A 26027-nucleotide genomic window follows, 5' to 3' on the forward strand; every position below is an offset into this window, starting at 1 on the left:
ATATATCTAAGTTTTTTGTTTTTATATTGCAAATGGGGAAAATGTCTCTCAGTATCATGATATTGATTACATCAGATAACTGTGGGTTTTTCATTTATTTATCCATTTATTTTTTCATTCATCAAATATTTTGAGCATCTATTATAAAAACCAAAAGGTGTTCTAGACCCTAGGGAAGTAATAATAAATTATACATGATTTTTGTATACGTGTATAATCCCTCTATTATTGAAAATGCAAAAAATGGTAAAATAGTTATCAAAATACTCAGTATTTATAATAAAATACTTAACTTCCACTGTGATTAACTTTTTTAAACACAGAGAAAAATTATTCTGCCGTCCTTTATCATGCTTGAAATATTCGGATAAGTGAAATAAAATGATTTATAACCTTTAGTCATTAGAAATGGCGATTAAGTCAATCAATTCTCAATTGATTTTATTTTCAACAAATATCAAAGAAAGTTCATGCAATGATAAATTAATACTCTTAGGCTGAGTGTCTATATAGTCAGTTAGATATGTCACACAGCAAAAAGAGTTCCAGTGATTCCTTGGGAGACTTAAACATATAAATGATGAACAATTAGATGTCTAAAATAGTCTCAAAATTTTAAACCCCTCAGATTTCAGATTGAGAATTACGAGTATCTGGTTCATTGACTAACACATCTACCTAAGTGTCTGTATATGTCTTCATTATGCCTTCACCAGCTACACCCCCCTTTGCTGGCCTTTGTTGCCTGGTTTAGGCTGACCATAGGCTGCAGCTCCCCTGCCCTGTGGACTTGCGCCTGGGCGGGCACCCGTAGGGGGCGCTGCAGGAAGGCCTGGCCAAGCTCCCTGGTGGCCATAAATGGAATCTCCCTGACTCAGATCTGTCCGAAGTGTAGCCTGTTCCGACTGAGTTTGAAATACAGCCGACCTTTGGTCTCCTTTTATCATCTGGTCGGCTGGCGGGACTCCCCTGTTGCTTTGAAAGAGTGCAGTGAGGAGTTCAGAACTTCCACTTGGTGACCAGGTTATCCTGCAGGATGTGAATAGTGTGAGGCAGCAGCATCTAGTCGCATGGGCTGTCTTTCCCCTTTTACTCCAATGATATGCTCAAACCCAAGACTTTGCAGTCATTTTGGCCCCTGCTGTTTCTTGTAAAGCCCACATCCCAGAAGGCGGTTTCACTTCATTTGTAAAACATACACGGGATCCCACCACTTCTCTCCATTTCCATCATTCTACCCTAAACCAACACACCGTTTCTCAATTACTAGGAGCAATTACTGGTCTCTCAATTACCAGCAATTACTGGTCTCTCTGTTGCTACTTTGCCCCACTTACACTCTGCTGTCAGCATTGAGGTCTAAGAAATATTTTCAAAATCCCATTTGGAGGTTCCCCGGTTCTAAACACTACTCTCCTCATTTTAGTCAGAGTAAAAAGCAAAATCCTCATTTTATCCTTAAAGCCTTTGCAAAGAACATTCTCCCGTTTATTTACTGTGCCGCAGCAGCTGACCCTTTGTTGTTTCTGGCATTCCTGAGTTCACGCTGACCATTCTCTCTTCCCCAGCTTGCGTCCCTACCTTGTCCAAATTCTTTAGTAAATGCTAGTTTTAAATTGAGGTCTTATTCTGTCCAACCTACTTGAAACTTATAGTATTTCCCTAGACTGTCCTCATTGCTCTGATACAGCATATGTTTTCTAACACTACTAACTTTGCTACATGACATAATTGTTTACTAAGATTATTTTCTGTCTCAAATAGAATGTAAAATTCATGAGAGCATGGATTTTGTGTTTTGTTCTTTGTGATGCCCAATAAACAGAACTATATCTGTTTAGGTGCTCAATAAACATTTGTTGGAAGAATTAATAAATATTGTACTATTGGATTTACCACATATTATACTTAATTTTAAACATATATATGTGTGTGTATATATATATATATATATATATACATATACATATACATATTATTTGCATATGATATTTCTGCCTCCTTCTTTAAACAGTGAACTACTCAAAGTTATAGGAGGAATCTCAGTGACTTTTTTATTCATTTACTGGAAAGCTTTTTCCTTCCAGACTGGTACTATCCTGGGCCATCATTTTAAACGTAAATGTTAATTAGCCAATGATTATTTTGGCTAATTGCTTTAGGAAATTAGAGATATATCTTAAAAGACACACAGATCTGAGAAAGTCAAAACATTTTAGATGAAGTAACATTGCAAATGTGTTTGGAACATTAGCGAAGTACCAAAAATTAGGATAGTGGGAATTGACATAAAATAAAATAAGAGCTGGAAGCACAGATGACTACTTTTTCAGGATTTCGTCTGGTGTGATTGGGGTCTGAGTCATGATTTGGGGGACCTTAATAGTGCTGTGAAAAGGCCAAATAACGGGACTGTTGATCAGGGAAGGTTTTGAGAAAGATTATAATGAAAAAGAATGTTGAAGGAAAACTGTGCCATTTTCTTGCCCAAAGGCACAAGGGTTCAATATCTGAATTTATTTACTTCTTGTATTTTTATTTGTTTATTTCCTATAGGCCATAACTACTGGGTATAAAGAGATTTTTATTTTATTGATTGCTTGTAGCAAATTTCACTTGTTGCAATTGCCAGAAATATACCAAGTTACTGTTATGCAAAGAGGATAGCCTTCAAACTTACCTAAATAGAGATTCTAGAGACAACCTTGAATCAAGAACCCACAACAAAACCAAAGAAATGAGCCAAGGAATTTATGTGAATGAGCAAAGATGCTTGCATTGATAGTTAATTTTTTTAAGTATATGTATACACATACTTTTTTACGTAGCAACCAAAACCAAATCCAGCAAAACATATGTTAATATGTTAATATATATATATATATATATATTTAATTTCTTTGTCCACTCATTTATTATACATGTTATAACTTACATCCAATTCCTCTGATAATCTCACTATTTCTTTAAGACTATAAATACAATATTTACCTCTATGCTGAATTAGCTATTTCCTTTTCAGGTATAGAAATCAACTAAGCAAGACAGCAGGGTAAAAAAGGCACTTTTCATAATTCTAATTAGTAGGAGCAAAAACAAACAAAAAAAAGGCAAATAAAGATAATTTGTTCAACCTTATTTTATACTATTATTATAAATGGGATTATTTTAAACTAGGCATAAAGTAGCACAGTGAGTCATCTTGATTAAATTAAAGGATTTGTATAAGAAAGGATTAACAATTTATAAGAGCATAATAAAAGACAGGTAGCCAGTTTGTGAAAACTCTTTTCCAGCTGTGGAATTATCCTGAATTTGGAACATGACATTTGCAACTCCACAGGAAGGATAGCACAGCGACGTCATCCCCAAATTATCTGAATAAACCTCCTCCACAATGTGAAATATTTAGAAGCATTCCTAAGGTTCTTGCCATGATCTTTGCCTCTCTCCTTTCACAATCAAGAGGATTTCAAATGAGTTTTTAAACCAATGTGTGAAATCCATGCCATTGTGTTACAGTTTATATTTATTTCCATTATCCCCACTACAAATATAGCCTAAAATAAGTCTTTCCTAAATAGTTTTGTTAAGGCTAATACATCTTTGAAGAAAAAAAAAAACACACAAAAAACAGCCAGACTTAGTGACTGACTCTACTTCTGGCACATTCTACTTTTCTTTTAGAAGAGCAGGACTTTAGCATTGCAAATTATTTGTTTGAAATTATTATTTATTTTTTCCAGTTTTCTTGGGATATAATTGACCTATAATATTGTATAAGCTTAAGGTATACAATGTAATGATTTCATATATATATATATATATATATATATATCTCATATATTTATGTGAGATATATATGTTTATATATGTATGTATATACATCTTAACTGCATAAATTTCATGCTCTGTTTCTTCAAAGAATAAAATTTTATTATAGGCAGAATTTGATTCTGCATTTATAATAATTCTGAGCATAGAAAATACTCATTCAAAAGGGTGCAGGTACTTCAGAAGCTCCAACATATGGCACATTCTCTTGGCAGATCCATATAATTTAGATTAAAGCAACTCCTTGATTTTTAGGTTTCATTTGGCTGAACACTTAAATCTGATAAAATGCTAGTTCTGAGCAGCGCAAGCAACACCTAAGTAGGTACTATACAAATACGTGTTGAGTGATTGATTAATCTTGGCATTCTAATACTTTGTTTTCTAATTTTGGCACCGTGGAAAATGTCAGGTTCCATGCCTTCCCTACCCTCAACCAAAAAGGCAACATGTTTCATTCATATTTGAAAAAGCATATTCTAGAAATGTCACAGTAACCTTTTCAGATGACAGTCTCTGCCTAGGAATTCTTGACAGCAGCTATGCACAATTATGCCAACTATATATTGAAACGTTCTTACATCATCTTCCCAAAAGTGATAGCCTGGGCACATAGCATTTAGATTAACTGGATGGAAGGAAACCCAAACTTGATGCACTCTTTTACAAAGTTTATTTTTGAGACAGGAATGGAAAAAAGTGAAATTCAATTTTTGGTTTATATATGGGCAAAGTGAATCATATTTAAAGATATTTAGAGGTAATCATATCATGTCTCAGTCTCCCTACCTGTGAAGCTAAAATCTCAGTGCATTTACTAACATCGAATATTGAGAACAATTAATTTTGTATCTTGATACATTTGTTAATATACATTTTAAAATTTTCTTGAAAAGTAGGGAAAACAAGGATGAACACAAAGGTTATTCTCCAAATCATCTAAAATGTAATGATGCATTTTTTCAATGGTGAATTAATAATGATAAATTAAGTACATAAAATGCCAACGATTAGCGATATCTTTAGGGGGTGACTGGGTGGCTCAGTCAGATAAGCGTCCAACTCTTGCTTTCAGCTCGTCATGATATCACAGTTCATGAGATCAAGCCTCTTATTGGGCTTTGTGCTGACAGCACTTGGGATTCTCTCTCTCTCTTTCTCTCTCTGTCCTTCCCGTATTCTCTCTCTCTCCCAAATACATAAAATAAACTTAGGAAAAAAAAACAACGATATCTTTAATGTGTGTGCTTGGAAAACTTACTCATAGAACCATAAGGCTGTGTTCTATTTACCATATAATAGTAATGACTAAGATTATAGAAATGATGATGATGATGATGATAGTAATTAACATTTATGTGTCTATTAATATGTCAAGAATTATTCAAAGTGTCTAACATATACTGACACATTTAACTGTCACAATGACTGTAAGATAATTACTAATAGTGTCTCCATTTTACATATTAGAAAAATACATAAAATCGTGCAAGTTTCTACTCTTTTTACATAGTGGAGCTGGGGACACAAGTGACTCAGCTCTAAGTTAGTGCTCTTAAACCCAAGCCTATTATTGGTGAATATAAAATAATCAATCCTGATATGTTAGGGTAGTAAGGATAGGGAGATTTCTTTCAGCAGTGTTGTTATGGGGAATGAACTTTTTAATAAATAAAAGTAGTAGTTTTTAACCACACACATTTGGCCTGAGCTTCGCTACTGATTGTGGGCCATATATTGTCTGGGCCAATAAAATCTGTATGATCATGATCTCTAAGCAATTTTGTAGGGCTTTGTCCCCTTGGGCTCTCTGATATAAGAGAGTCATGTTGTACAATACACCCTCAATCGTGTGGTCAGTGTGTGGGAAAATTAAAATGTTGAGGGGAGCGTTTATTTGGTAGGTGGATGTGAATGATGCCCTCTCTAATGTCAGAGGTGTTAAGGTTCCCTGTAAGTACTAACAAGGGAGTCCTTAGAGGAGACTGGAAGTAGGGTGGGGGAGGGGTTGAAAATCTGAAGACCAAAAATTAAGCTATATTAGAGTTTGGGGTAAAATATCTGTCCATTTGGGGGATCATTTATCATTTAAAAGCATAAGGAGCATATGTTTGAGTAGACTTTATGCCTCTCTGTAAGTCCAGCTGCTTGGGGCTAGTAAGCTAGGTGGAAATTCCATGAGATTCCAAGTTCTATAGCCCATGATGGAACAGCTTGGGAAATGAAATGAGAACCTTAGACTGAATCTATAACATCTGGTGGGCCTGAGAAGATGAACACATACCTGATTAAGAAGGAGTTTACATGACGGGAAGAAGGATTTCTGGAGGAAGCGATCCAGGAATCCCATGAAAGTATCAATGATGGGGGGGCGCCTGGGTGGCTCAGTCGGTTAAGCGGCCGACTTCGGCTCAGGTCACCATCTCGTGGTCCGTGAGTTCGAGCCCCGCGTCAGGCTCTGGGCTGATGGCTCAGAGCCTGGAGCCTGCTTCCGATTCTGTGTCTCCCTCTCTCTCTGCCCCTCCCCCGTTCATGCTCTGTCTCTCTCTGTCTCAAAAATAAATAAAAAACATTAAAAAAAATTAAAAAAAAAAAAAGAAAGTATCAATGATGGCAGCTGCATACCAACCAGCCACCCTGGAGGGTGCAGTGGTTCAAAAACATCAGTTTGCTTTCTTGACTAGGGTCTGTAGTGCAGCGGCACATTTCCCCACTTGGGAGCCTTCCAGATTTTGGGGGGGAACAAAAACGGGCAATTATTTACCACCACATTGGCTAGAGCCAGAGTGAAGGGGGATCTGCACCTATATGCCCAGTCAGCGAGTTCCGTTACTCCCATATTGCCTGATGTAATAAGGGTCCACTCTTCTAATAGGTGTATCCCCTCTGGGGGGAATAGTGGTATCTGGATTTGTGACTGACTCTCTAGGAGGTGGCTCATCTGGGGCCTTGGAACCAGCACGCAATTCGGATAAGGAGTTTGCAATGTTCTTACAATGTGCTTCTGGTGCTTGCTGGCACGTGTGCACAAACACCCGGGATCACAATCGGCCCTATGAGTTGGCTGTAGCTTGAGAGACTTCCCTTGAATCATGACATTATCATTTTGTCATTGTCCAGACCAACTTGTGAGCCCACTGGCTACCACCCGGGGATCAGTAAAAAATGTGTTCTTTGGAATTTTATTGTTAGGGCTTGTTGCAGAGCCGAGCTCGCTGCCACCGATTCTGTCAGTCTTGTCAGATGGGCCAAGCCAGGAGGAGGCATCCTCAACTAGGGACATGCCGCTAGCAGGACGAAATGATGCGGTCTCCCAGCAGGCTACATCGTGCACGATGGTGGCACTGCTCTTGTTGAAGAATACTGACTCCCTTTCCACGTCAGCCGGTTGGCCTCCAGTTCTCCTGACTGCTAGAGGGGCCCCTAGTGGGAATACCCACCTCAATGTCAGTGAGCAAGAGGCTGAGCATGGGAGATGCTACACCCTCCTATTATCTAGAAAAGCCCTTGACACCAAATTAACTCTTTCCCGATGGCACCCCATTCCTTTTTAACAGTGAGACCTCAGTAGCCGTGCTGAGGCTATTGGGTTGAATCCCTGACCCAAGGCAGTTGGGGACTTGTGTGAAGCAGTATGAGCTGTGAGACTGATAGTGCCTCTGTCAGTAAAGAGTCCAGTGGGCTGTCAAACTTTGTTGTTTGAGTGATATGTACCTGGCTGCTATCTGGAGAAGGCGTTTCATCCAGAACCTCGTGGGCAACCAGATAGAACCATGTTTAGTCTCCATTAGGTGGAGTCACACCTGTGGCTCAACTCAGAAGTCTGAGCCCCGAGGGACTCAAGGCAGGGCCTGCGGTAAGGCTTGTGCGGCCAGCTGCAAGGAAGTTTATTGAGGTTCTCACCAATGGAAAGAAACGGATTTGCAACTAAAAGCATAAGTAGACTTTTAAAAAAATGTTTATTTATTTATTTTGAGAGAGAGAGAGAACACAGAGGAGGGGCAGAGAGAGAGAATCACAAGCAGATTCTGTGCTGTCAGCACAGAGTCCAACGTGGGGCTTGAACTCAGGAGTGTTGAGATTATGACCGAAGCAGAAACCAAGAGTTGGATGATCAACCAACTGAGCCACCCAGGCACCCCAAGAGCATGAGTAGACTTAGGTTGAATGAGAAAATGTATAATGTATTGCTTCTCAAAAGTGAAGAGATCTAACATGTGCTGTGCCCACCGCAAATTTGTGAGTTGATATTTTACAAGGAGGAGAACTTTGACGCCCTCAGATGAATGCTAACCCCTTGAGGTCAGCTAACTTCAGTGGCTGCTCTTTTGATCTTACGCAGGACAGAGGCCCATCCTCTCTACTATAAATAGTGTTAGCAGCTGTAAGTCTGGGAGAGCATCCTCAGAAAGCCCACAGAGTGGAATGTCTCCAGAAGCTAGCTTGACTTGAAGTCAGCAGATTTTCCTCCCCAGCATGTCCCAATTGACCTCCCTGGAATTGGGGAGGCAAGATTTTAGGACTGGCCCCTAGGCCTTGAGAATGTAGAACTGGAACTTTGGCACATTGTTCTGCTGTGACACTGAGGAGTGCCCACTCCTTCCATGGGCATTATAGATTTAGTAAGAAGCTTTATAACTTCCTCATAAGTTCTAGGGGAGCTGGCACTAGGTGTTTCAGCCATTTGTATTCAGCTATTAGACCTTGCAACACCAGGGATGGGACCTGTGATATTCATGCGGTCGGGAGATGAGGTATGACAGCAAGGTATGCAGTGAGAGAAAGACCATGTGCCCCAGCCACTCTCGCCTTTGTCAGGGGCCCTGCCTTCCTGAGAAGTGAGGGTGTCCCAACCATACTGGTTAGAACTCAGAGTATTGGTGGAGTTCCCAAACACAATGGCCAGGGAAGGGGAATCTCCCTCTCTGTCTTCTAAGAGCTCTGCCTGGAACCTTTTCACAGTAGCCCACACTTGGGCTGGGGTTGGCACTCTCATGTCCTGGCATTAACTAATGCACCAGGACCCTGAAAAAATGTTAGTCAGTTCTCATAACAGACAGCAGCTGGGTTTGTGCTTAGAGTCAGGAAATATACCCAAGACCTAACAATGTCTTGGGAATTTTACTCCACAAGGTGTTAATAGGTGGAAAGCACATTCTTGGCGCCTCTAACTGGCTCCAATGATCAATACTCTGAGATTCAGGAGGATTCTTGTGCCTTTTTTCAGAACTTACATTTGGGGATGAGAGTCCAATGTAAAACCCTGCACAGTTGGTGCAAAGCAGCCAAAAATAGCACGACTAAAGGCCAGCAAGCAGTGGATCCTTCTCATATAGAATTACCCACCTGGGAGCATCAGTCAGAAAACCATTTGCAGCTGAAAGGCATTCTCTGGGGTCTATAGCAAATGTGACTCAATCTGCCCAGTTCTGTTGGTGAAACCAATCATTGTGACTTTGTTAAATTAACATTTGTTGAGTAAAGCCTTGGGGTGTCCAATGGTGAGTCAGGGAACAACAAGGGAAAGTGAAATAAAGCTCAATTTACGGGTTCTGCAGGAGGTACACATTACACCTTGAGGGCCCATAAAAGGGTAAGAGAGGGTATAGGCAGGAGTGGCGCAGTACCTGGGGCACAGGCTTTTATCAGGGTCCACAGGGGAAGTGCTTTGTGGTTCCTGGACTAAGGCCAGATTGGTCAATTTAGATTGAAGGAGTCAGGTCTTAGTAAGTTTATTAGATGTCCAGTACAAGTTGACACAGAAAGGGAAGACCCTGGGAAGACAGAAAAATATTTATCACAAGGTAGTTGGGGGAGTCATATCAGGAACTTGCATGCACTTGTGCCTTATGGGAGAGGCTAATGTCGGTTCAAGTCCCCTGCAGACTGCTTGGTCACACAAACTGGTTGCCAAGGCAGCAGTATTATGGAGTAGTTTAAACTCTCAACAATGGAAGTCCTTGAATTCTCATCTCTTCTGTTTCAGGTCACTACACAATCCTTAGCCTGCAATTGTCTGTCGTGATTTGCAAGCATTCCGAATATGGTGCTTAATGGGAGGTAGATCTGGAAAAAGAAGAAGGAAGACACTGATATACTTTGCTTTACATATTGCTGGTACCTAATTATCCATATGAGCTCCAGAACTGTCCCATTCTTACTTTGCCATATGGCATCGGCTGTGCTTGCTTGTCTTAGTGAGCCAACAGTAGGGTAAGATGCCTCTTGTCGACTTGCAAAAGAAACAACAATACAGGTAATATCATTCCTCCAGCCAGTTATGTCATAATGTGTGCCCTCTTGTCTTCTCCCACACAAGGGCAGTGGCTGCTCTAGTGTTGGGTTCTATTCCTTCCATTCCTCCCACGTAGGCTTCTCATATATTCTCACAAAGTTATCAGCGTTCAGTGGTATTATTAAGGCCAGTTCCATCAATCTCACATTCTCTCATGGGAGCTGATATGTGTTTTTCCTTTGGTCAAAGCTTGGTCGTTGGCTTAAGTCTTTCTTAACATTCTACTATCTTATATCTTGGTTCATAGTGTCTCAATTATTTTAAAAAAGTGTATTTGAAATTATAGGGAAAGAACAAGATTAAAGGAAACATTAGTTAATGCTTGCTCTTTTGTTTTTTGCCGATGAAGAGAAAAAAGAAGCAAAGACATATTTACTTACCAAGGTTTTAAGTGTGTTTTTGATTTAGACTGTAATTATTTAGAATATTTAGGACAAGGAAGAAAAAAAACACATTATTCTGTTATAATAAAGAGAAAGAAACTCCTTGCTTTTTTGAAAATAATAATAGTGTACAAACCAAATTTATCTCCTTAAAATAATCTGCATGAATCACCAACATATTAAAAATAAGCTTTACCTAGGTGTGGAGGAATAATGACTATAATATTTAAATATATAGACATGCTTTTTAAGATGTAGTTGAATATATTGATATTCACATAAACTTTTCAACATGTGGTTGAATGAAGAAGATCAGGCTTTAAAATGTACTAAAATATGTATTGAATTTTCTTGTTCATTCTTAACTATCTTTTTAACATTTACTGATGTATTCTGGGAGACATATTACCTATGTTACATATACACACACACCTGTATATATGTAGACACTTTCATACCAAAAAAAAAAAATATATATATATATGAATATCCCCTTATATTGCTGTTATGTGTATACATATAAAACTGTTTTATAACTACTTGTAATTATATATTTATATAATTATATAGATATCATAATATGGTTTTATATATAATAATTCCTTATCACAGTTTTTTGGTATAGATCAGTAGTCACGAATTAAAATATCTTGCTTTCAGGTGGACTGTTTTCTTTTTTAATAAGGTGTGTTCTACGTATAGGACTTTGAGAGGGGGGCTTGCCAAATATGTGAACTATGTAATCTTCACCCCAGTTAACCTGTAGAACATTTTCTTCACTGCTGTATGCTTATCAGGTCATATGCCAGTGAATCCATACTCCCCAGTCCTCCAGTGCAAAACACATTTCTGACTTCTGTCACCATTACTTAGTTCTGCCTGTCTAGAGTTTAATATAAATGGAATCATGCAATATGTACCATCTTGTGAGTGGCCTCTTTCCCTTACCACAAAATTTTGAAATTCATTCCTGTTACTGCATGCATCAGTTGGTCCATTTTATTACTAGATATGAACTGCATGAATGCCTCAGTTTCTTTACCCATTAATGGATAAAGACATTAATGGATATTAATGTCATTTTTCCCTTTTGATTACAATGAATGAAGCTTTTATGAATGTTCTCTTGGGAGTAACTGCTGAGTCATATATTTAGTGGGTTGGAATTTATAGGTCATACGCAGTAAAGGTCTTGTTTATAAGAAACTGCCGAACTATGTTCTGAAGTGACTGTAACATCTTATAGTCCCAGAAGAAATGTATCTGACATTCAACAGCACCCATACTCACTAACATTTGATAATATCAGGCTTTAATATTAGTCATGAAAGTGAAGTACTTTTTCGTGGTGGTTTAAATTTGCATCCCTCATGAGCACCCTTTCATGGGATTCAGAAGTCTCTTGCACATTTTATAAACTGTAGTCCTTATTATTGAACTGTTAGATATACACATACATATACACACATGCAAACACAGATATAGATAATTCTGGATACAAGTTTTGACAACCTCACATCTATTTAGTTTTATGCCAGTTTGTGGATTACCTTTTCATTTTATCAGTATGTATTTTGAGTAGAAATGTATAAATTTTATAAAGTCTAGTTTATCCATGTTTTATTCCATATTTAATAATCTTAGTATTTTTAAAAGAAATCTTGACCTACTTAGAGGTTGCAAAGATATCATCCTAAGTTTTCTTCTGAAGCTTTATAGTTTGAACTTTTATATTCAGTTCAATTATCCTTTTCAATTTAATTTTTATCAATCATTTGAGGTAGGGACATTGATTCATTTCCCCTCATGCACATTTTCAGTTGTTTTAGAACATTTATTGAAGAGAAAAGCCTTTCCCCAGTTAATTACCATGGTGCTTGAATTAAAATTTAATTGATTATATCTGTTTATGTCTATTTCTGGACTCTCTATGATGTTCTATTGATCTATTTGCCCACCACTGCATTTTCCTAATTATTTATACTAACTGTGGTATTAAAATTAAGTAGTGTAAGTCTTCTGTTTTGGTCCTCTGCATTCGTGTGTCCATTTTAAAATCAATTTGTCAATTTCTATAAGAAAGCCTCTTGGATTATTTACAGGGATGGACCTTGAATTTGTATATTATTTTTGAGAGGACTTGTGTATTAACAGTATTTACATTGTGTATTAACAGTATTTAAATCCTTTAAATTTATGACATAAACTATCTCTCCATTTATTGAGACCTTCTTTAATTTCTCTCTGCTCTATTTTAAAGTTTTCATTCTAGTGGGCTTACCGTTATTATATATACATATATATGAATTTTAAAAATTATTGTGAATGGTGGTGTTTTTAAATGGTAATTTCCAATAGTTTACTAGTACACTAAAATATAATCAAGTCGTTCAGATTGATTTGAACCCTATGATCTTGCTAAATTCATTTATGAGTAATCTTAGAGCTTTTCCTGATTAACTAGTATTTTATATAAAAACAATCATGTTTTCTGCAAAACAATTTTTTTTTCTTCTGTTCTTGTCAGAACTAATTTTTTTCTTTCCTTTTTGCATTGGCTAAGAACTCCAGCACAATACTGAATAGTAGTGAGAGCAGACAGACATCCTTGCTTTGTTCTCAATCAGCTTAATTTGTAGTCTGTTTACTAAGTATTATGTTAGCTATAGATTTTTCATGGAATATTTTATCATGTTAAAGATGTTTACTTCTATAACTAAGTCACTGAAGGTGTTTATTATGACTGGTTTTTAGATTTTGTTAAATGCCTTTTCTACATCTATTAAGATGATCATATCGATTTTATTCTTTATTCTCTTAATGAGGTAAGTTACGCCGATTGATTTTGAGTGTTGAACACATTATTCTAAGTTATTTACAGTTATCAACTCATTAAATCCTCATACCATCTCAGTGAAAGAGGTACTGTTAATTTACCCAAGGTCACTGAGATAATAATTTGTCAAAATAAGATTTGACACTGTAAATTTCACACCTGAATCTATGCTGTAACCACTACTGTATTTAACAATCTTTTCTAATCAGTCAAATGCATACCATCATTTATTACTCTCATAGAAAATACATACAATTCAAATCTATATTACAATAAATTTGTGTAAGCATTCTGAAATTTCAAATGATGCAACAGCTCTTTCTAAAATCTCCTCTAGGTTTGAGTATTTGGGGAATCTCTAGGCCCTCCTCTATTACCTCTTAAGCAAGAAAAAACAAATGTTTCATCTTGGCAGATATCCTTGTTTCTGTCAGTGTCACTTGGTGTAATGATGAGGAAAACAATAATATTTAAAGACTCACTGTCAGTTTGGCAAGCATTTAAACATGTGAATACATTTTTAAAATGTAATGATGATAATTTTTTCAATGTGAAAAGTTAAAAATTGTAACAAGTTAGCCCTCCTGAACACTTTCACTGAATTTTTTAGTTCCTCGGGCCAGTTATCTACTGCAGTATGTGAACTCATTTTTTTTCTTTTCGATAATAGTAATGTCAAAAATTGCATAAGATTAGAAAAAGTATATATAAAATTGAAACAAATAACTACATTTGTATTTATATACTAGACGAAATAATGTTTTAAGTTCTTCTTATATTAATCTTAACCATTAAGGGATATTAACTGCATTAAAATGCAGTAATTTTAATTGTTTTTAAAGTATAGTTACAAGATATTTATTTCTGTAATAAATGATACTTGACTTTCTGTAGGATGCTATTTCAAAGTATAATAATATGCATTATTTTATTTGATCTCTAATTATTCCTATAACTGGTAGATTCTGTTTCATACTTATTATACTAACCATATTTCAAAGGCACTGCCTTCTACTGATCTTGAAGTTTTATTCCCCTACAGATTCCTTTTCCCAAGTAATTTTTATCAATCTTTAATCCATAACGATGAGTTGCAAATCAACTGATTCTTGGACATCACTACGTGCTGGTCTCAACTCCTTAAGAATTTTGTTCAAAGGTCATGGTTTCAAAGACGGGATAAAACTGTGACCAGTCCCCTCCTCCAGTCAAATTCCCGACCCCTGATGATTTCTGCCATCTTTGCAGCTGTTTCTAACAGGAAGCACCCTGTGCGAGGGCACTGTGCTGTTCCCAGTCTGCCAAATACTGCTTCAGTGTTGAGGGTAGGAAGTCTCTCTTCCCATGTGGTGCTCAGACAGGCCCTTCGTGCCAAAATAGATCAGGGCCCCCACATGAGAAACTCTAAGCAACCTATAATTTAATTCATTTGTATGCAGCCATAGACTAGTGTGGCTGAGTCCAGAAAGAAGATGTAAGTGAACTATATTATATAATCCATAAAACATGCTTTCCTCAATTACTCAGGTGTGGTATTTGGCATGAGTTACCATCATATACCATAACCTTTCTCAGGTAAGTTGACCCTTACAAGGACATTTGCCCTCTTTTCCTAGATTTCGTTTCATTTGGGATCTATTTAATATATGCTTAAAAAATAAGTTTTCTGGTAGAATAGAGAAAAAATGCCTAGTTTTATCTGCAGATTGTGAGAATTTCATAAAAAAGAAAAATATAACAGGGCTCCATTTAAATAGTGTATAAGAGTCCTCCTAGCAAGCAAAAGTGGTAAAAGCCTGATCAAAAATGGCATCGCTACTTTAGAAGACAGTTTGGTCTTTCCTTATAAAATAAATTTACTTTTACCATTCTGAAATCATGCACTGGGTATTGATCCAAGTGTGCTGAAACATATGTCCATACAAAAACCCCAAATTGCCAAAACTTGTAAACAAGTAAGATGTCCTTCAGTAGATGGATATATAAGTAAGTATGGCTCAGCACTAAAAAGAAATGAACCATCATGTCATGAAAAAACACAGACAATCTCTAAATGCACACTACTAAGGGAAAGAAGCCAATGTGAAAAGGCTGCATAACATATGATTCCAACTATATGACATTCTGGAGAAGACAAAACGATGGAGGTGTATAAAGGTCAGTGGATGTCAGGGATTGCGATAGAAAGGAAAGGATGAATAGGTGGAGAACAGAGGACTTTTTGTGTGGTCAAAGTATTCTGTATGACACTATAATGGTGAATACTTGTCATTAGACCTTTGTCACAACCCATAGAATGTACAAAACCAAGAGTTGACTCAATGTAATCTAAGGATCTGGGGCAATTATGATGTGCCAGTGTAGTGTTATTGATTATAACAAATGTCCCATTCTAGTCAGGGGGTACAGATAGTGGGGAGAGGCTGTCCTGTGTGGGACAGAAGAGTAAATGGGAATTCTGTACTCTCCACTCAATTTTGTTGTAAACTTAAAACTGCTTTAAAAAATAAAGTCTATTTCTTTAAAGTGCTAAAGCCATTTCAGCCAGAGAAGGTATCTTATCTGAATCAAATACACATTAAGTGGTGGCTCAGCATGTGAGGTGTCTGATAGACCAAACTCTCAGCAGTACCGTATCATCACTGGAAATGTAACAAGGTAGAGACAATGGCTTTTGCTAGTATTTTGTAGAATGAAACACTACACATACTAGGTTAAATCACATAACATTGGCAAAATCTGACATTTTTGACCAAGAAAATACTGTTAATTTTATATGGCTCAATCTGACACTGGAAAGTTAACTCTGATTTGTATTTTCTACTGGAGGGTGAAGCACCAATGCAATTTCTTAGGTTGGTGCTGAATAAGAAGAGTCAAAAAAAGGGTGTGTCCAGTGGACTGTTATATGTTTTTCTGAGGAAGTTTGTTGTTGTTGTTGTTTTTGTTGTTGTTGTCTTTTCTTCAAGAATTATATGGGAAACCTAAAGACAGAGATGAAATACTTAGAAAACAAGAGGGAAGGTGAGTTTTAATAATGGTACCAAGAGTCCACTTGCTCAACATTTAGTATCCATAATCAATATGTATTGAAGAAATATCTGGAGACTATCTTTCTGAAGAAGCATCCATGTGTGTACACTAGTGTGATTAGATGTTTCAGTTGAGATCTATGCAAAATCAAGGATATTAGAAACAGCCTGGGGAATCAGAGCAAAGAACTCCAAATTTAATGGATTCCAGGATAAAGTCAAAAGAGATAAAGCTGAAAATCATGAAGGATTTTGTGCTCCATTAAGGGTGATAGTTCATTCTCCAGAGGCATTGGAGATTCATGGGAAAATGAGATCAGATTTGCATTTTATGAAAAACATTATCTGTTGTGAAATAAATCTTTTAGTTGGACACATTAAACAAGGCAATGACCACCGAAATGAATACAATGGGCCAGTCAGGAAACAGTAGATGTATAAACAAACAGTGGTAGTGAAAAATAGACAGTGAAGGAAAATTTGAAAACATTTAATATAAAGTATTAGAAGAAAAAAAAAAACAGTTACAACAGATTATGAAAACCTTACTGGATAGTTTAAATGGAGGAAATAGGATTAAAGAGGAAATGAAGACTAAAGTTTTGTGTAGGGATAGTGAGGGAATATTGTTGCCATTCCCTGAGGAAAGGAAACAAAGAATCAAATAAAGAAACACATTTTAAAATAACAACATCTTTATTAAAGCAGCAAATTATGTAAAAAAAAGAGTACAGTGTTCAGGGTATTGAAAGATAAATATGGGTTTACAACATGAACAAGAGGTAAAGCACTTGGAAAAAATAATAAAGTGAGAAATATATACACTCTGTCTGTCACTTAACATTCCATGAAAGGTAGTTCACAGGTAAGAATAAACCTATAGATGTCTAACAAAACAACAAAAAATGACGTCACTTTACAGAAATACTGAAGGGAGTTCTAACATTTGGAACATAGACATGTTCACATCTCAAACCTGAAGAAACCATGACCCAGAGCATGTACAGCATATAATTATTGCAAAAGTAGGAGCGGCATTAGAGTGTGCCAAGCTAAGTCAATGCTCGTAAGATGGAGCAATGGCCTTGGAAACATTTGTTGTCAAGGTTACTAATGGGAGAGATACATTTGGAATGGCTAGACCATTTGAGTTCTTCCCATTTTGCTCAGAACTCACTGTAGTGGTACTTGATCTAGAGCTGGAGCAGTGTCATTCCTGAGAATGAAGAGATTAGAGAAATGTTCTTAGAAGCTAATTATGCCCAGAAGGGGATGAACAGTTCATATCCAGAGGACATGACCTTGGCACATACCTCTCAGTAGGAGCAGTACATGCTGTCCATCTTGTACAACATCTAGGAACAGACTACAGCAAATTAGAACTAGAATAGGATTTCCAAGTATTACTACTACCACTACTGCTGCTACTATTAATAATAATGATAGTGATTAAACAAAAGTCCCCCAATATTAGAAAAAAAAAACTTTTATAATGAGACTAAAGCAACAAAGTAAAACGATACAATTAAACAAGAAACATGGGAAACAGAAGATTTTAGAAAATATATAATAAAGAATCTTCAAAGGTATGTATTTGGATATTACCTACCTAAAAAAGATTCAACCTATGAATTTGTAGATTAAATTTTTATTTTATTTTATTTTTTTTTTTAATTTTTTTTTTCAACGTTTATTTATTTTTGGGACAGAGAGAGACAGCGCATGAACGGGGGAGGGGCAGAGAGAGAGGGAGACACAGAATCGGAAACAGGCTCCAGGCTCCGAGCCATCAGCCCAGAGCCTGACGCGGGGCTCGAACTCACGGACCGCGAGATCGTGACCTGGCTGAAGTCGGACGCTTAACCGACTGCGCCACCCAGGCGCCCCTAAATTTTTATTTTAGAATCATGTAAATTATGATTATTTATAGCATATTGTCTGTTTAAACTATTTGTCTTCTTTTAAAGCAGACATTTGTAAAATCCTTTTATAAAGTAGTTGCCTTTACTTTATAGTTTTTTGAAGCCTCTTTTCAGTTAGAAACATGTCTAAGCATTTTGAAAATAATGTGCATTGCATAAGAAAGAAATGGACCTCTTTTGGAATATAATATCAAGACATTCAACAAATCTTGAATTTGAATTTTTATTTTCTTTTAAGACCGCATATCTTTAGTTAAAATGAACAAAATCTTATAGCTCATGCCACAGAGTTTTTAATGTGAAGTTGTCCAAAGGTGTAAGAGTGGAATTAAGTTTTATATTGGCACCTAAATTCTGTCTTTATTGACTGAGAATATAAAGTCCACATTCCAGCTTGCATGTGCATTCCGACTTGATTATATTAATTTCTCTCTTGCTACGTGTAAGTTCCTTGAGAATAGGTAGCATTTTTTTATTTAAGTTTTCTTCACAGAAATTGTATAAAGAACCTTTGTATAGTAGACATTCCAACAATGTCTTATGAATAAATAGAAAAATATATTATTTACAAACTTCCTTAAAATATTTTCTGGGTGAACAATACAACATCTTCTACAAATGAGTCTTTAAGAGAGTAATTACAACATTACTGTGTTAATTTGTTACACAAAACCAATTTTTTAAAGAAATAGTGTTCTAATCCCGTCAACTGTAAAACCAGTGCCAATTGGAAAGTGTTCAGGAAGCAGGCCACTTCAACATTTTCAAAGAGAAAATAGCAGAAAATTTCTTCTTTCTCACACTACTCTTTCTCGTCTTAATTCTTTCCACATATGTGAAGATATCAAGGAAGGTTTTTTCTTTTCTTTTTTTCTTTTCTTTTTTTTTTTTTTTTTTTTTGTTAATTACTAGGAGATTGTCTGACACCTAGTGGGCACTCACTAAATGTTTGCTGAATTATTACAAGAAAGTTGAGAAATACAAGAGAGAAAGAAATGAGGGCAACATCATTATGTAAAGCATCTTAAAATGCCTTAAACTATAGATGTGATAGGGAGAAAGGGCTGGCATCTTAGAAACTTCCTGCAGGCACTCTTTAAGAACACTCTAGAGGCTAAAACAAATCTGAATTTTTAAAACTAAGAGAAGATTCAGAATAAGACACACTAATCCAAATATGCACATTCATTTTAAGACCAGGATACATTTATAGAAAAAATATATATTTAGGATTGAATAAAATAACCTCATTATAATTTGTGATTTATCCACATAACTTAATGATTCAATATAATAAAGAAAATGTAAAGTTTTTTTTTTTTTTTTTTTTAAAGACACACTGATTTTTTCAGCGTTTATTTATTTTTGGGACAGAGACAGAGCATGAACGGGGGAGGGGCAGAGAGAGAGGGAGACACAGAATCGGAAACAGGCTCCAGGCTCTGAGCCATCAGCCCAGAGCCTGACGCGGGGCTCGAACTCACGGACCGTGAGATCATGACCTGGCTGAAGTCGGACGCTTAACCGACTGCGCCACCCAGGCGCCCCAAGAAAATGTAAAGTTTTGATTGAACAGAATATATTTTATATTTCACAGACTGTTATTGTGTTAGCAATTCTATGTTTATTTAGAGGCTTAAAATTAAGAATATTTACACTACACAAAGAATTAGTAAAAGAATAGTGAATAAAGAAGTTAACATTTCACCTAGAACACATTAGGTAAGGGTAACTAGAACAATAAAGTTCTAACATTAGAATATGCTGTATTTAAAAATATCCTTTTAGGGGTGCCTGGGTGGCTCAGTCAGTTAAGCTGTGACTGGATCTTAGCTGAGGTCATGACCTCATGGTTCATGGGTTCATTCGAGCCCCACATTGGGCTCTGAGCTTCCAGCCTGGAGCCTGCTTGGAATTCTCTCTCCCTCTCTCGGCCCCATCCCCACTCGTGCTCTCTCTCTTTCTCAAAATAAATAAAGAAACTTAAAAAAAATTAAAAAATTAAAAAAAATCCTTTTATCTACAAATGTATATTTTCTATGCTTCTTTAAAGTTGAGGGTTATAAATAAAGTTATCTGTGCATTTCCATTATTTACTACAACGGAATGATTATTTTTTACAAAAGTTAGTGAGCATTCTATTTCCCTTTCTGGAATGTTATATGCTAGTATTACTCAAATTTAAGGTCTTTATAAAAGATAATCCTATGTATTTACCCATTGTGCTGCTCAAAGTTGCTGCTAATCCGTTGATTTTTTGGCCTGAAAACCATATGCAGATGCAAAAATGAATCACAAAGTGACTCTAACTGAGAAGAGAGATGTTGTGGTCAGTCATTCATGTGTGCAAGGTATGTGAACTGCCAAGCACAATTTCAGTGGACACCTATGTGCCCCTAAAAGAATCTGACCTGTTTGTGATGTGTCCAATGCTGCAAAGACAGACAGAATTTCAGGGCCTTGAAAGTGAATACATACTTTGGAAAAAAATCAGAATATAACATATAAATCCACACCTGTTCTTCCTTCCAAATAAATTAATATTCATTACAGTTTGAGCAGAGTATGTACTTCTAAAGTTGCTATAATTAACTAAATTTTAGTTAATAGAATTTGAACAATTTTTTGATTATAAAATTTTAAGTTGTAGTACAATGTTATATAACTACATCAAAATATTAGAGAGCCACCTTATTTTCCTGAATTAAAAAATAAAGTATTATATTTATTTATTATTTTATTTTATTATTTATTTTAATTCAGGAAAATAATTCCTGGGCTAGATGCCAAAAAAAAAAAAAAAGAGGAAAGTACAAAAGACTAGTGTGTTTGCCCATTTCAGTATGAAAGGAAATTAATATGTAGATATGGGAATGATATATAATTTCGGGTCACCATTGAGACAGACCAAACAGAGATATGAATGAGCTCAGGGACAACATTGTACTTTATAGTTATAGTTACACATTATATGACAGTCAACCTATTATCTCATACTTATGCTGACTATTTAAAAGGATCCATAAGTACATCACAATATTTTATACTCCTGATCAACCATATGCATACTTATATTAATAAAATGAGGAGGCCAATATTTATTTATTCAGTGGTGGCTTATTGTCCAGTGCTGAGGACCAAGCACTCTGTGAGCTGCTAAGCTGGGTCAGACATGGGTCCCCATCTCCAGGAGGTTGCTGTGGAGTGTGACAGCACTAACAAAGCTGTGCCCTATAGAGGCACAAGGAAAGATGACTAAGTGTGCCTGGAAACTCAGAAGACTTCACAAGGAAGACACTAGTCTATCTCAAACTTGAAGGAGGAGTTGGGTGCTGTGTGTGGATAAATGTGGAAAGACATTTCACGCAGCAGAGATGATATTTGGAAAGGAAGCAGGCCAAGGAACAATGCTTTTTTTTCCATCCAATATTTTTTTTTTTTTTTTACTCAGGGAGGTAACAGGTTGATCTTCGCAGGACTCAAACTTACCTGATTCAAAACAGACCATTTCTTCATCCCCACCATCGCCCCTTTTTGGAATCACTGTACCAGTCACTTAATCATTAAAAATAAACCACAGGAAATAATTTTACTCTCCTTCTGCTTCCTCATTTCCCTCACATAGTCATAGTTGTCACACGGATCCCTTCTTTCCCATATCTACACCTATTAGGATGTGGGACAGCTGATGGGTGACACATTCTGAATATGAAGCCATATAGCCAGGGGTTTGAATGCCAGTTCCAGCTTCCACTATCACTACATCTCCGACATGTTATCCACTACAGGTTATACCACTACATCTTCACATGTTATCACCTGAGTGTGCTAAACCTTGGTTTCATTAGCCCTATTGCAACGGTTAATCTTATGTGTCACCTTGGCAAGGCTATGTGCCCAGTTGTTTGGTCACACACCAGCCTAGATATTTCTGTGAAGTTACACATATTTTTAGATATGATTAACATTCACAATCAGTAGATACTGAGTAAAGCCCGTTATCCTCCATAATGTGAAGGCCGACCAGTTAAAGGCTTTAGGAGCAAAAATTGAGGTTTCTGGAAGGAGAAGGAATTCTGCCAGAAGATTGTAACATAGAAATTCTGTCTGCGTTTCTAGCCTGCCACCTACCCTGCAGATTTTAGAGTTTCTAGCCCCCACAATCACGGGAGTTAATTCCTTAAAATAAGTTTCTCTCTACCTCTTTGCCTCCCTGTCTGTATCTCTGTCCTCTGTTTGTCTCTTTTTATCTCTCTCTCTCTCTCTCTCTCTCTCTTTCTGTGTGTGTGTGTGTGTGTGTGTGTGTGTCTAAAATATTGGTTCTGTTTATCTGGTATGGGGTACAAAATTATTTTAGATACTATTTTTGTTTTATTATCAGTATTATTATTCTGTTTTATTCTGTAGACAGAATGGATGAAATACTCCATAAAGAGATTTCCTAGCCTGCAGTGTTTTCCCCTACCACTGAGTTCTCTCCACAGCTGCTGGAATGATCTTCCTATGGAATGAAGCGCTACTAATCATAGTAGCAATAAGAATAATAACAGTATTGATAGTTGAAATTTGAGTACAACTCAGAACTATGTTCACCACATAAATTTTATTATTTTATTTAAACCTGAAAAACCCATAAATGGTACATATGCGTGTACATATTCATCCACACATTTCAAATATGAAAACCAGGACTTACAGCAATCGAGTAATTTGTCCAAGGTGAAGCAGCTGTTAGGGTGTGGAAGGAGGATGTAAGTCACATTCTGCCTTGTCCCATCACCCACCATTTAACCATACTTCATTCAGTGTCCCTTTCAAATTTAACATTTAGAAGTCCCCCCCCACCCCCGCCCAGCTAAGCCACCTGCCCCATACATACCCTTCCTTTTCTTCAAATAATATTTTGCTCCCTCTGCTTGAAAAATCCATGAACATTAAGATATCTGGGGATTTTTTTGGTGCCTTTCCCCTATTTCCTACCATACATCTGGCAAACTGTTCCAAATACTGTAGGACTCTGATTAAAAGCAGCTTTTTCTGGGAAAGCTTCCCCAACAGCCAATCTACCTGAAGATGGGGTGTGTCTTCCTTTTCCTCTGTGTTACCAAAGTGACACACACGTACCTCTGTTATAGTATTTCTTATATTCTACCTTGGCTATTTTCACCTACTCCTTTAGAATCTGTAATACATAAAGTCAATACAAGGATGTGACCTATTTAGTTTTCTATTCAATTACCTACCTGAGTATCGGACACTTAGAATGCATAGTTGAGACATGAATGCACAAATGAAGTAAGTTTGGGAACAAATGAGGTAAAAGAAAAAAAAAGTCTTGCTTTTTTAAATGCCAGCAATGTAGTAATTAAAATTAAATTTTAACAAATTATTTTGAGTATATAGGCTAAGAATGTTGATAATAAGAATTATGTCAGGCAACGTGAAATACAATATAATTTCTTAATTTAATTACATCTGAAGGGTTTTATATCTTCCTGAATTTATAGATTTTGAAAAATAAAAAAAAGAACTATTTAATGCCTTAAATTGATTAGACATTCTGGAACTTTGGAAATCCACGGGATAATTATACAAATTTCTACTTAGCTTTATATCTTTGACCCAGGAGTCAAAAAGGAAAAAAAATGAAAATTTCTAACTTCAGGCAAAAATAAGCATCCCACTAATTATTATGAGTCAATTATATTACATAAGCATGAAATTCTGATAGCAATGAACTACATTATGCATGCCTAATGATTCCAAAAATGGAAATAGATTTGCACAAATACAAGGACTCCATAGCAGTTATAAAAGAAAATACAAAAATAGATTGCTATCAAACAGAACATCAGCATGTAAAGTGTGACAACTGACTACCTCTTCATGTGATACAAATTAAAAATCTCTTACATGTGAAAAAACACAAGGATGTTTTAGTATGAATGCACATAGTGATTTGAGATTATTCAGGCAAATAAACTTCTAATTTCCTTTTAACTCCAAGTGATTAGTTAAAACATAAATGCATGGAACAACTAATAATAAAGGAAAGTTCTCTGAGGTGTTGTAAAGAGTGTGCTTCTTTTCTTTAAGTTTTAATTTAAAAAAAATCCCAGATTCAGTCTCTGAAATTTTGCTTTAGTTCCTTGTTAGGCTTAAGGACATACCATGTCCTGAATATGCCTCAGTTTTCTCATCTGTAATACAAAGATGAGAATAATTCTTTTCAGATCTCACAGAGCTGACATAAATGTCGAATATATTAATCCCTATGAAAGTACTTTGAAATGATAAAATACAATGTTGACATTGCTATTATCAACATTTATATTTCTATGATTTTTGACCAAAAGAGATGTGAAATGATCCCAGAGCATAAAGTATAAGGGATGGGAAAATCAAGCAGATAAAATCATTTAGTGACTGTTCCTGGAAAATGTGTTTCTAAACCTGGATCTACAAGTATAATCCATGCTAAATTTTTAGACTAGTACCATAGAAAGTATACTTGGAGGGGAATTTTTTTTTTTTCTTTTTAAGTTGAGTAAGTCTCTTTCTGCCCCTGGACACTGCTGAGGAAGTATCGTTAAAGTCTCCCCTCCCACCACCCTCATGTCTAGGTCTGTCTCCCAAAGGGCCTGAACAGCTGTGGAAGCTTTTCATCGGAGGTTTGAGCTTTGAAACAACTGATGAGAATCTGAGGAGCCATTTTGGGCAATGGGGAATGCTTACAGATTGTGTGGGGATGAGAGATCCAAACACCAAACTCTACAGAGGCTTAGGGTCTGTCATGTATGCCCCTGTGGAGGAGGTGGATGCAGCCATGAATGCAAGGCCATGCAAAGTGGATGGAAGAGGTGCGGAACCAAAGAGAAGAGAATACTTTCAAGAGAAGATTCTCAAAGACCTCATGCCCACTTAACTGTGAAAAATATTTGTGTTGGTGGCATTAAAGAAGACACTGAAGAACACGTCTAAGAGACTATTTTGAACACTATGGGAAAATTGAAGTGATTGAAATCATGACTGACCAAGGCAGCGGCAAAAGGAGAAGCTTGGCTTTTGTAATATTTGATGACCATGACTCTGTAGACAAGACTGTCATTCAAAAATACCGTGCTATGAATGGCCACGACTGTGAAGTAAGGAGAGCTCTATCTGAGCAAGAGATGGCTAGTGTTTCATTCAGCCAAAGAGGTCCAAGTGGTTCTGGAAACTTTAGTGGTGGTCGTGGAGGTGGTTTTGGTGGGAATGGAAACTTTGGTCATGAAGGAAACTTCAGTGGGCGAGGTGTCTTTGGTGGCAGTCGGGGTGGTGGTGGAAATGGTGGCATTGGGGATGGCTACAATGAATTTGGTAATGATGGAAGCAACTTTGGAGGTGGTGGAAGCTATAATGATTTTGGCAACTGCAACAATCAGTCTTCAAATTTTGGACTCATGAAAGGAGGAAATTTGGAGTCAGAAGTTCTGACCATTATGGTGGTGGAGACCAATACGCTGCCAAACCATGAAACCAAGGTGGCTATGGCTATTTCAGCAGCAGCAGTAGCTATGGCAGTGTCAGAAGGTTTTAATTACTGTCAGGAAACAAAGCTTAGCAGGAGACGAGAGCCAGAGAAGTGACAGGGAAGCTGCAGGTTACAACAGATTTGTGAACTCAGACAGGCACAGTGGTGGCAGGGCCTAGCTGCTACAAAGACATGTTTTAGACAATACTCAT

The 26027-nt window shown here is 36.6% G+C and overlaps 1 pseudogene; it reads left to right on the plus strand.

Annotated features, from left to right (window-relative positions):
* Nucleotides 1–7542: 7542 nt before the first annotated feature.
* Nucleotides 7543–25818, plus strand: LOC115524409 (annotated as a pseudogene).
* Nucleotides 25819–26027: the final 209 nt, after the last annotated feature.

Source organism: Lynx canadensis, chromosome A1 (assembly GCF_007474595.2).
Source record: "Lynx canadensis isolate LIC74 chromosome A1, mLynCan4.pri.v2, whole genome shotgun sequence".
Lineage (NCBI taxonomy): Eukaryota > Metazoa > Chordata > Mammalia > Carnivora > Felidae > Lynx > Lynx canadensis.